The sequence below is a fragment of the Dama dama genome, unplaced genomic scaffold, assembly GCF_033118175.1.
Source record: "Dama dama isolate Ldn47 unplaced genomic scaffold, ASM3311817v1 ptg000094l, whole genome shotgun sequence".
In the NCBI taxonomy this organism is placed as follows: domain Eukaryota; kingdom Metazoa; phylum Chordata; class Mammalia; order Artiodactyla; family Cervidae; genus Dama; species Dama dama.
Window position 1 is genome coordinate 5111766 of NW_026870909.1, and position 13491 is coordinate 5125256.

Here is a 13491-nt window from a genome sequence, read left to right on the forward strand (position 1 = left end):
AGGACCATGAAACGGTGTTGAAAAACATGAAATGCATGAAAAGTTGTGAAAAATATGGAGAGCATCAAAGGGTGTCAAAAATATGAGGAGCATGAAACGGTCTGAAAATGAGGAGGAGCATGAAGTAGTGTTGAAAAAGTTGAAGAGCCTGAAAAGGTGTGACATATATGAAGAGCGTCAAAAGGTGTAAAATACATGAGGAGCATGAAACGGTCTGAAAAATAGGAGGAGCATGAAGCAGTGTTGAAAACATGAAGAGCCTGAAAAGGTGTGAAATATATGAAGAGCTTCAAAAGGTGTCAAAATATGAGGAGAATGAAAAGGCCTGAAAAATAGGAGGAACATGAAGCCGTGTTCAAAAACATGAAGAGCCTGGAATGGTGTGAAAAATATGAAGAGCCTCAAAACGTGTAAAAAATATGAGGAGCATGAAACGGTCTCAAAAATAGGAACAGCATGAAGCGTTGTTCAAAAACATGAAGAGCCTGAAAACGTGTGAAAAATATGAAGAGCTTCAAAAGGTGTGAAAAATAGGAGGAGCATGAAACGGTCGGAAAAATAGGAGGAGTATGAAGTGGTGTTCAGAAACATGGACAGCCTGCAATGGTGTGAAAAATATGAAGAGCTTCAAAAGGTGTGAAATACATGAGGAGCATGAAACGGTCTGAAAAATAGGAGGAGCAAGAAGCGGTGTTGAAAAACCTGAAGAGCCTGAAAAGGTGTGGAAAATATGCAGAGCTTCAAAAGGTGTGAAATACATGAGGAGCATGAAACGGTCTGAAAAAACGGAGGAGCAAGAACCGGTGTTGAAAAACATGAAGAACCTGAAAACGAGTGAAAAATATGAAGAGCTTCAAAAGTTGTGAAAATATGAAGAGCTTCAAACATGTCAAAAATATGAGGAGCATGAAGCGGTCTGAAAAATAGGAGGAGCAAGCAAAGGTGTTGAAAGGCATGAAGAGCCTGAAAAGGTGTGAAAAATATGAAGAGCTTCAAAAGGTGTGAAATACATGAGGAGCATGAAACTGTTTGAAAAATAGGATGAGATTGATGCGGTGTTCAAAAACATGAAGAGACTGAAAAGGTGTGAAAAATATGAAGAGCTTCAAAAGGTGTCAAAATATGAGGAGCATGAACGGTCTGAAAATAGGAGGAGCATGAAACGGTGTTCAAAAACATGAAGAGCCTGAAAAATGTGAAAAATATGAAGAGCTTCAAAACGTGTCAAAAATATGAGGAGCATGAAACGTTCTGAAAAATGAGAGGAGCATGAAACCTTGTTCAAAAACATGAAGAGCCTGAAAAGATTTGAAAAATATGAAGAGTTTCAAAAGGTGTGAAATACATGAGAAGCATGAAACGGTGTGAAAAATGGAGGAGCATGAAGCGGTGTTGAAAAACATGAAGAGCCTGAAAAGGTGTGAAAAATATGAAGAGCTTCAAAAGGTGTAAAAAATGAGATGAGCATGATACGGTCCGAAAAATAGGAGGGGCATTAAGTGGTGTTGAAAAAGATGAAAAGCCTGAAAAGGTGTGAAATATATCAAGAGATTCAAAAGGTGTCAAAAATATGAGGAGCATGAAGCGGTCTGAAAAATATGAGGAGCATGAAACATTGTTCAAAAACATGAAGAGCCTGAAATGATGTGAAAAATTTGAAGAGCTTCAAAAGGTGTGAAAAATATGAAGAGCTTCTAAAGGTGTAAAAAATGAGATGAGCATGAAACGGTCTGAAAAAAAAGAGGAGCATGAAACATTGTTCAAAAACAGGAAGAGCCTGAAAAGATGTGAAAAATATGAAGAGCTTCAAAAGGTGTCAAAAATATGACGAGCATGAAACGGTGTGAAAAATAGGAGGAGCATGAAGTGGTGTTCAAAAACATGAAGAGCCTGAAAAGGTGTGAAAATTAGGAAGTGCTTAAAATGGTGTGAAATATATGAGGAGCATGAAACGGTCTGAAAATTAGGAGGAGCATGAAGCTGTGGTCAAAAACATGAGAGGCTGAAAAGGTGTGAAAAACATGAAGAGCTTCAAAAGGTTTGAAAAATAGGAGGAGCATGAAGCGGTGTTCAAAAACATGAAGAGCCTGAAAAGGTGTGAAAAATATGAAGAGCTTCAAAAGGTGTCAAAAATATGAGGAGGTGAAACAATCTGAAAAATAGGAGGAGCATGAAGCGGTGTTCAAAAACATGAAGAGAATGAAAATGTGTGAAAAATATGAAGAGCTTCAAAATGTGTCAAAAATATGAGGAGCATGAAACGGTCTGAAAAATAGAAGGAGCATGAAGCGTTGTTGAAAAACATGAAGAGCCTGAAAACTTGTCAAAAATATGAAGAGCTTCAAAGGTGTGAAAAATATGAAGCACTTCAACAGGTGTCAAAAATGAGAAGAGCATGAAACGGTCTGGAAAATAGGAGGAGCATGAAGTGGTGTTGAAAAACATGAAGAGACTGAAAAGGTGTGAAAAATATGAAAAGCTTCAAAAAGTGTCAAAAATATGAGGAACAAGAAACGGCCTGAAAATTAGGAAAATCATGCAGCGGTGGTGAAAACTATAAACAGCCTGAAAAAGTGTGAAAAATATGAAGCACTTCAAAAGGTGTCAAAAATGAGAAGAGCATGAAACGGTCTGGAAAATAGGAGGAGCATGAAGCGGTGTTCAAAACTATGAAGAGCCTGAAAAGGTGTGAAAAATATGAAGAGCCTAAAAACGTGTCAAAAATATGAGGAGCATGAAAAGGTCTGAAAAATAGGAGGAGCATGAAGTGATGTTGAAAAACCTGAAGAGCCTGAAACGGTGTGAAAAACACGAAGAGCTTCAAAATGTGTCAAAAATATGAGGAGCCTGAAACGGTCTGAAATATATGAGGAGCATTAACTGGTGTTCAAAAACATGAAGGCCTGAAAAGGTGTGAAAAATATGACGAGCTTCAAAAGGTGTCAAAAATGAGATGAGCATGAAACGGTCTGATAAATAGGAGGAGTATGAAGTTGTGTTGAAAAACATGAAGAGCCAGAAATGGTATGAAATATATGAGGAGCTTGAAAAGGTGACAAAAATATGAGGAGCATGAAACGATCTGAAAAATAGGAGGTGCATGAAGTGGTGTTGAAAAACATGAAAAGGTGTGAAAAATATGAAGAGCTTCAAAAGGTGTGAAAAATATGAGGAGCATGAAACGGTCTGAAAAATAGGAGAATCATGCAGTGGTGTTGAAAAACATGAAGAGCCTGAAAAGGTGTGAAAAATATGAAGAGCTTCAAAAGGTGTCAAAAATATGAGGAGCATGAAACGATCTGAAAAATAGGAGGAGCAAGAATCGGTGTTGAAAAACATGAAGAGTCTGAAAAGGTGTGAGAAATATGAAGAGCTTCAAAAGGTGTGAAAAATATGAAGAGCTTCAAAAAGTGTGAAGAATATGAAGAGCTTCAAAAGGTGTCAAAAACGAGGTGAGCATGAAACGGTCTGAAAAATAGGAGGAGCATGAAGCGGTGTTGAAAAACATGAAGAGCCTGAAAAGGTGTGAAAAATATGAAGAGCTTCAAAACGTGTCAAAAATATGAGGAGCATGAAACGGTCTGAAAAGTGGGAGGAGCATGAAACCTTGTTCAAAAACCTGAAGAGCCTGAAAAGATTTGAAAAATATGAAGAGTTTCAAAAGATGTGAAATACATGAGAAGCATGAAACGGTGTGAAAATGGAGGAGCATGAAGCGGTGTTGAAATACATGAAGAGCCTGAAAAGGTGTGAAAAATATGAAGAGTTTCAAAAGGTGTAAAAAATGAGATGAGCATGATACGGTCTGAAAAATAGGAGGGGCATTAAGTGGCGTTGAAAAAGATGAAAAGCCTGAAAAGGTGTGAAATATATGAAGAGATTCAAAAGGTGTCAAAAATATGAGGAGCATGAAACTGTCTGAAAATTAGGAAAATCATGCAGCGGTGGTGAAAACTATAAACAGCCTGAAAAAGTGTGAAAAATATGAAGCACTTCAAAAGGTGTCAAAAATGAGAAGAGCATGAAACGGCCTGGAAAATAGGAGGAGCATGAAGCGGTGTTCAAAACTATGAAGAGCCTGAAAAGGTGTGAAAAATATGAAGAGCCTCAAAACGTGTCAAAAATATGAGGAGCATGAAAAGGTCTGAAAAATAGGAGGAGCATGAAGTGATGTTGAAAAACCTGAAGAGCCTGAAACGGTGTGAAAAATACGAAGAGCTTCAAAATGTGTCAAAAATATCAGGAGCCTGAACGGTCTGAAATATATGAGGAGCATGAACCGGTGTTCAAAAACATGAAGGCCTGAAAAGGTGTGAAAAATATGACGAGCTTCAACAGGTGTCAAAAATGAGATGAGCATGAAACGGTCTGATAAATAGGAGGAGTATGAAGTTGTGTTGAAAAACATGAAGAGCCTGAAATGGTGTGAAATATATGAGGAGCTTGAAAAGGTGACAAAAATATGAGGAGCATGAAACGATCTGAAAAATAGGACGTGCATGAAGTGGTGTTGAAAAACATGAAAAGGTGTGAAAAATATGAAGAGCTTCAAAAGGTGTCAAAAATATGAGGAGCATGAAACGGTCTGAAAAATAGGAGAATCATGCAGTGGTGTTGAAAAACATGAAGAGCCTGAAAAGGTGTGAAAAATATGAAGAGCTTCAAAAGGTGTGAAAAATGAGATGAGCATGAAACGGTCTGAAAAATAGGAGGAGCATGAAGCGGTGTTGAAAAACATGAAGAGCATGAAAAGGTGTGAAAAATATGAAGAGCTTCAAAAGGTGTGAAAAATATGAGAAGCATGAAACGATCTGAAAAATAGGAGGAGCATGACGCGGTGTTCAGAAACATGAAGTGCCTGAAAAGGTGTGAAAAATATGAAGAGCTTCAAAAGGTGTCAAAATATGAGGAGCATGAACGGTCTGAAAAATAGGAGGAGCATGAACGATGTTCAAAAACATGAGGAGCCTGAAAAATGTGAAAAATATGAAGAGCTTCAAAACGTGTCAAAAATATGAGGAGAATGAAACGGTCTGAAAAACGGGAGGAGCATGAAACCTTGTTGAAAAACCTGAAGAGCCTGAAAAGATTTGAAAAATATGAAGAGTTTCAAAAGGTGTGAAATACATGAGAAGCATGAAACGGTGTGAAAAATGGAGGAGCATGAAGCGGTGTTGAAATACATGAAGAGCCTGAAAAGGTGTGAAAAATATGAAGAGCTTCAAAAGGTGTAAAAAATGAGATGAGCATGAAACGGTCTGAAAAATAGGAGGAGCATGAAACATTGTTCAAAAACATGAAGAGCCTGAAAAATGTGAAAAATATGAAGAGATTCAAACGGTGTGAAATACATGAGAAGGATGAAACGGTAGGAAAAATAGAAGGAGCATGAAGCGGTGTTCAAAAATATAAAGAGCCTGAAAAAATCTGAAAAATATGAAGAGCTTCAAAATGTGTCAAAAATATGAAGAACATGAAACTGCCTGAAAAATAGAAGGAGCATGAAACGATGTTGAAAAACATGAATGGCCTGAAAACGTGTCAAAAATATGAAGAGCTTCAAAGGTGTGAAAAATATGAAGGACTTCAAAAGGTGTCAAAAATGAGAAGAGCATGAATCGGTCTGGAAAATAGGAGGAGCATGAAGTGGTGTTGAAAAACATGAAGAGACTGAAAAGGTGTGAAAAATATGAAGAGCTTCAAAAAGTGTCAAAAATGTGAGGAGCAAGAAACGGTCTGAAAATTAGGAGAATCATGCAGCGGTGTTGAAAACTGTAAACAGCCTGAAAAAGTGTGAAAAATATGAAGAGCTTCAAAAGGTGTCAAAAATATGAGTATCATGAAGCGATCTAAAAAATAGGAGGAGCATGAAGCGGTGTTCAAAAATATGAAGAGCCTGAAAAGGTGTGAAAAATATGAAGAGCCTCAAAACGTGTCAAAAATATGAGGAGCATGAAACGGTCTGAAAAATACGAGAAGTATGAAACGGTGTTCAAAAACATGAAGAGCCTGAAAAGGTGTGACAAATATGAAGAGGTTCAAAAGGTGTGAAATTCATGAGGAGTATGAAACGGTCTGAAAAATAGGAGGAGCATGAAGCGGTGTTCAAAAACATGAAGAGCCTGAAAAGATGTGAAAAATGTGAAGAGCTTCAAAAGGTGTGAAAAATATGAGAGGCTTCAGAAGGTGTCAAAAATATAAGGAGCAAGAAACGGTCTCAAAAATAGGAGGAGCATGAAGCGGTGTTCAAAAATATAAAGAGAATGAAAAAATGTGAAAAATATGAAGAGCTTCAAAATGTGTCAAAAATATGAGGAGCATGAAACTGTCTGAAAAATAGAAGGAGCATGAAACGGTGTTCAAAAACATGAAGATTCTGAAAACGTGTGAAAAATATGAAGAGCTTCAAAAGGTGTGAAAAATATGAAGAGCTTCAAAATGTGTCAAAAATGAGATGAGCATGAAACGGTCTGAAAAATAGGAGGAGCATGAAGTGGTGTTGAAAAACATGAAGAGCCTGAAAAGGGGTGAAAAATATGAAGAGCTTCAAAAGGTGTCAAAATTATGAGGAGCATTAAACGGTCTGAAAAATAGGAGGAGCAAGAAGAGGTGTTCAAAAACATGAAGACCCTGCAAAGTTGCAAAAAATATGAAGAGCCAGAAAAGGTGTAAAAAGTATGAAGAGCTTAAAAAGGTGTGAAAAATAGGAATATCTTCAAAAGGTGTCAAAATTGAGATGAGCATGAAACAGTCTGAAAAATAAGAGCAGCATGAAACGGTCTGAAATATAGGAGGAGCATGAAATGGTGTTGAAAAACATGAAGAGCCTGAAAAGGTGTGAAAAATAGGAGGAGCTTCAAAAGGTGTCAAAAATATGAGGAGCATGAAACGGTCTGAAAAATAGGAGGAGCAAGAGGCGGTGTTGAAAAACATTAAGAGCCTGAAAAGGTATGAAAAATATGAAGAGCTTCAAAAGGTGTCAAAAATGACATGAGCATGAAACGGTCTGAAAAATAGGAGGAGCATGAAACGGTGTTCAAAAACATGAAGAGCCTGGAAAGGTGTGAAAAATATAAAGAGCTTCAAAAGGTGTGAAATACATGAGGAGCATGAAACGGTCTGAAAAAAAGGAAGAACATGAAACGTTGTTCAAAAACATGAAGAGCCTGAAAAGGTGTGAAAAATATAAAGAGCTTGAAAAGGGGTCAAAATTATGAGGAGCATGAACCGGTCTGAAACATAGGAGTAGCATAAAGTGGTGTTGAAAAACATGAAAAGCCTGAAAAGGTGTGAAATATATGAAGAGCTTCAAAATGTGTGAAAAATATGAGAAGCTTCAAAAAGTGTCAAAAAGATGAGGAGCATGAAACGGTCTGAAAAACTGGAGGAGCATGAAACGGTGTTGAAAAACATGAAGAGCCTGAAAACTTGTGAAAAATATGAAGAGCTTCAAAAACGTGAAAAATATGAAGAGATTCAAAAGGTGTGAAAAATATAAAGAGCTTCAAAAGGTGTCAAAAATGAGATGAGCATGAAACGATCTGCAAAAAATGAGGAGCAAGAAGTGTTGTTGAAAAATATGAAGAGCCGGAAAAGGTGTGAAAAATATGAAAAGCTTCCAAAGGTGTCAAATATATGAGGAGAATGAAACGGTCTGAAAAATAGGAGGAGCATGAAACGGTGTTGAAAAACATGAAGAGCCTGAAACCGTGTGAAAAATATGAAGAGCTCCAAAAACGTGAAAAATATGAAGAGCTTCAAAAGGTGTGAAAAATATAAAGAGCTTCAAAAGGTGTCAAAAATATGAGGAGCATGAAACAGTCTGAAAAATAGGAGCATCAAGAAGTGGTGTTGAAAAACATGAAGAGCCTGAAAAGTTGTGAAAAATATGAAGAGCTTCAAAAGGTGTCAAAAATATGAGAAGCATGAAACGGTCTGAAAAATAGGAGAATCAAGAAGCGGTGTTGAAAAACATGAAGAGCCTGAAAAGGTGTGAAAAATATGAAGAGCTTCAAAAGGTGTCAAAAATATCAGGAGCATGAAAGGGTCTCAAAAATAGGAGGAGCATGAAACCGTGTTCAAAAACATGAAGAGCCTGCAAAGGTGTGAAAATTATGAAAAGCTTCAAAAGGTGTGAAATACATGAGGAGCATAAAATGGTCAGAAAAATAGGAGAGGCATGAAGCGGTGTTGAAATACATGAAGAGCCTGAAAAGGTGTGAAAAATATGAAGAGCTTCAAAAGGTGTCAAAAATATGAGGAGCATGAAAGGGTCTGAAAAATAGGAGGAGCATGAAATGGTGTTCAGAAACATGAAGAGCCTGAAAAGGTGTGAAAAATATGAAGAGCTTCAAAAGGTGTGAAATACATGAGGAGCATAAAAAGGTCAGAAAAATAGGAGGAGCATGAAGCGGTGTTGAAAAACATGAAGAGCCTGAAAAGGTGTGAAAAATATGAAGAGCTTCAAGAGGTGTAAAAAATATGAGGAGAATGAAACTGTCTGAAAATTAGGAGGAGTATGAAGCTGTGTTCAAAAATATGAGGAGACTGAATAGGTGTGAAAAATATGAAGAGCTTCAAAAGGAGTCAAAAATATGAGGAGCGTAAAACGGTGTTGAAAAACATGAAAAGCCTGAAAAGCTGCAAAAAATATGAAGAGCTTCAAAAGGTGTCAAATATATGAGGAGCATGAAACGGTGTTGAAAAACATGAAGAGCATTAAAAGTGTGAAAAATATAAAGAGGTTCAAAAGCTGTCAAAAATATGAGGAGCAAGAAACGGTCTGAAAAATAGGAGGAGCAGGAAACGGTGTTGAAAAACATGAAGAGAATGAAAAGGCGTGAAAAATATGAAGAGCATCAAAAGGTGTCAAAAATATGAGGAGCACGAAACGGTCTGAAAAACGGGAGGAGAATGAAAACGTGTTGAAAAATATGAACAGCATGAAAAGGAGTGAAAAATATGAAAATATTCAAAATGTGTCAAAAAAAAAGAGGAGCATGAAACACTCTGAAAATTAGGAGGAGCATGAAACGTTGTTGAATTAATTGAAGAGCCTGAAAAGGTGTTAAAAATATGAAGAGCTTCAAAAGGTTTCAAAAATATGAGGAGCGTGAAACGGTCTGAAAAATAGGATTAGCATGAAACGGTGTTCAGAAACATGAAAAGCCTGAGAAGGTGTGAAAAATATGAAGAGCTTAAAAAGGTGTCAAAAATATGAGGAGCATGAAATGGTGTTGAAAAACATGAAGAGCCTGAAAAGGTGTGAAAAATATGAAGAGCTTGAAAAGGTGTCAAAAATATGAGGAGCATGAAACGGTCTAAAAAATAAGAGGAGGATCAAATTATCTGAAAATTAAGAGGAGCATGAAACGGTGTTGAAAAACGTGAAGAGCTTCAAAAGGTGTCAAAAATATGAGGAGCATGAAACGGTCTGAAAAACAGGAGGAGCATGAAACGGTGGTAAAAAACATGAAAAGCATGAAAATGTGTGAAAAATATGAAGAGCTTCAAAAGGTGTCAAAATATGAGGAGCTTGAAACGGTCTTAAAAATAGGAGGAGCATGAGACGGTGTAAAAACATGAAGAAGCTGAAAACGTTGGAAACATATGAAGAGCTTCAAAGGTGTCAAATATATGAGGAGCATGAAACGGTCTGAAAAATAGGAGGAGCCTGAAACGGTGTTGAAAAACATGAAGAGCATGAAAAGGTGTGAGAAATATGAAGAGTTGCAAAAGGTGTCAAAAATATGAGGAGCATGAAACGGTCTGAAAAATATGAGGACCATGAAACGGTCTAAAAAATAGGATGATCATGAAAGGATGTTGAAAAACATGAAGAGCTTCAAAGGGTGTCAAAAATATGAGGAGCCTGAAACCATCTGAAAAATAGGAGGAGCATGAAGTGGTGTTGAAAAAAATGAAGAGCCTGAAAAGGTGTGAAATATATGAAGAGCTTCAAAAGGTGTCAAAAATATGAGGAGAAAGAAACGGTCTCAGAAATAGGAGGATCATGAAGCGGTGTTGAAAAACATGAAGAGTCTGAAAAGGTGTGAAAGATATGAAGAGTTTCTAAAGATGTCAAAAATATGAGGAGCATGAAACGGTCTGAAAAATAGGAGGAGCATGAAGTGGAGTTGAAAAACATGAAGAGGCTGTAAGGGTGTGAAAATTATGAAGAGCTACAAAAGGTGTCAAAAATATGAGGAGCATGAAACGGTCTGAAAAATAGGAGGAGCATGAAGCTGTGTTCAAAAACATGAAGAGCCTGAAAAGTGTGAAAAATATGAGGAGCTTCAAAAGGTGTGAAAAATATGAGGAGGATGAAATGGTCTGAAAATTAGGAGGAGCATGAAGCGGTGTTCAAAAAAATAAGAGCCTGAAAGGGTGTGAAAAATATGAAGAGCTTCAAAAGGTGTGAAATACATGAGGAGCATGAAACTCTCTGAAAAATAAGAGGAGCATGAAGCGGGGTTCAAAAACATGAAGAGCCTGAAAATTTGTGAAAAATATGAAAAGCTTCAAAAGGTGTCAAAAATGAGATGAGCATGAAAAGTTCTTAAAAATAGGAGGATCATAAAACGGTGTTGAAAAACATAAAGAGCCTGAAAAGGTGTGAAAAATATGAAGAGCTTCAAAAGGTGTCAAAAATGAGATGAGCAGGAAATGGTCTGAAAAATAAGAGGAGCATGAAGCGGTGTTCAAAAACATGAAGAGGCTGAAAAGGTTGAAAAATATGAAGAGCTTCAAAAGGTGTGAAAAATATGAGGAGCATGAAACGGTCTGAAAAAGAGGAGGAACATGAAGCGGTGTTCAAAAACATGAAGAGCCTGAAAAGTTGTGAAATATATGAAGAGCTTCAAAAGGTGTCAAAAATATGAGGAGCATGTAGCGGTCTGAAAAATAGGCGGAGCATGAAGCGGTGTTGAAAATCATAAAGAGCCTGAAAAGTTGTGCGAAATATGAAGAGCTTCAAAAGATGTGAAAAATTTGAAGAGCTTCAAAAGGTGTCAAAATGAGATGAGCATGAAACGGTCTGAAAAATAGGAGGAGCATGAAGTGATGTTGAAAAAAATGAAAAGCCTGAAAAGGTGTGAAATATATGAAGAGCTTCAAAAGATGTCACAAATATGAGGAGAATGAAACGGTCTGCTAAATAGGAGAAGCATGAAATGGTGTTCAAAAACATGAAGAGCCTGAAAAGGTGTGAAAAACATGAAGAGCCTGAAAAAGTGTGAAAAATATGAAGAGCTTCAAAAGGTGTCAAAAATATGAGGAGCATGAAACGGTCTGAAAAATAGGAGGAGCATGAAGCGGTGTTGAAAAACATGAAGAGCCTGAAAAGGTGTGGAAAATATGAAGAGCTACAAAAGGTGTCAAAAATATGAGGAGCATGAAACGTTCCCAAAAATAGGAGGAGCATGAAGCGCTGTTGAAAAACAAGAAGAGCCTGAAAAGTTGTGAAAAATATGAAGAGCTTCAAAAGGTGTCAAAAATATGAGGAGCATGAAACGGTCTGAAAAATAGGAGGAGCATGAAGCCGTGTTGAAAAACTTGAAGAGCCTGAGAAGGTCTGAAAAATATGAAGAGCTTGAAAAGGTGTGAAATATATGAAGAGCTTCAAAAGGTGTCAAAAATGAGATGAGCATGAAACGGTGTGAAAAATAGAAGGAGCATGAAGTGGTGTTGAAAAAAAAGAAGAGACTGTAAAGGTGTGAAATATATGAAGAGCTTCTAACAGTGTCAAAAATATGAGGAGAATGAAAGCTTCTGAAAAATAGGAGGAGCATGAAGCTGTGTTGAAAAACATGAAGAGCCTGAAAAGGTTTGAAAAATATGAAGAGCTTCAAAAGGTGTGAAATACATGAGGAGCAAGAAACGGACTGAAAAATAGGAGAAGCATGAAGTGGTGTGGAAAAAGATGAAGAGCCTGAAAAGGTGTGAAAAATATGAAGACCTTCAAAAAGTGTCAAATACATGAGGAGCATGAAACTCTCTGAAAAATAGGAGGAGCATGAAGCGGTGTTCAAAACATGAAGAGCCTGAAAAGTTGTGAAAAATATGAAAAGCTTCAAAAGGTGTTAAAAATGAGATGAGCATGAAACGGTCTGAAAAATAGGAGGATCAAGAAACGGTGTTGAAAAACATGAAGAGCCTGAAAACGTGTGAAAAATATGAAGAGCTACAAAAGGTGTCAAAAATGAGATGAGCATGAAACGGTCTGAAAAATAGGAGGAGCATGAAGCGGTGTTGAAAAACTTGAAGAGCATGAGAAGGTCTGAAAAATATGAAGAGCTTGAAAAGGTGTGAAAAATATGAGGAGCATGAAACGGAATGAAAAATAGAAAGAGCATGAAGCCGTGTTGAAAAACATGAAGAGCCTGAAAAGGTGTGAAATATATGAGAGCGTCAAAAGGTGTCAAAAATATGAGGAACATGAAACGGTCTGAATATTAGGAGGAGCGTGAAGTGGTGTTGAAAATGATGAATTGCTGAAAAGTTCTGTAAAATATGAAGAGCTTCAAAAGGTGTGAAATACATGAGGAGCATGAAACGGTCTGAAAAAAAAGAGGAGCATGAAGCGGTGTTGAAAATCATGAAGAGCCAAAAAAGTGTGAAAAATATGAAGAGCTTCAAAAGGTGTGAAATACATGAGGAGCATGAAACAGTCTTAAAAAAAGGAGGAGCATGAAGCGGTGTTGAAAATCATGAAGAGCCTGAAAAAGTGTGAAAAATATGAAGAGCTTCAAAAGGTGTGAAATACATGAGGAGCATGAAACGGTCTGAAAAAAAGGAGGAGCATGAAGCGGTGTTCAAAAACATGAAGAGCCTGAAAAGTTGTGAAAAATATGAAGAGCTTCAAAAAGTGTCAAAAATAGGAGGAATGTGAAACGGTCTGAAATATAGGAGGAGCATGAAGTGGTGTTGAAAATCATGAAGAGCCTGAAAAGCTGTGTAAAATATGAAGAGCTTCAAAAGGTGTGAAATACAAGAGGAGCATGAAACGGTCTGAAAAATAGGAGGACCATGAAGTGGTGTTCAAAAACATGAAGAGCCTGAAAAGTTGTGAAATATATGAAGAGATTCATAAGGTATCAAAAATATGAGGAGCATGAAACGGTCTGAAAAATAGGAGGAGCATGAAGTGGTGTTGAAAACATGAAGATACTGAAAAAGTGTGAAATATATGAAGAGCTTCAAAAAGTGTGAAAAATATGAGGAGCTTCAAAACGTGTCAAAAATATGAGGAGCATGAAACGTTCTGAAAAAACGGAGGAGCATGAAGCGGTGTTGAAAAATATGAAGAGCCTGAAAAGGTGTGAAAAATATGAAGAGTTTCAAAAGGTGTGAAAAATAGGAGGAGCATGAATCTGTGTTCAAAAACATAAAGTGCCTGAAAAGTTGTGGAAAATATGAAGAGCTTCAAAAGGTGTGAAATACATGAGGAGAATGAAACGGTCTGAAAAATAGGAGGAGCATGAAGCGGTGTTC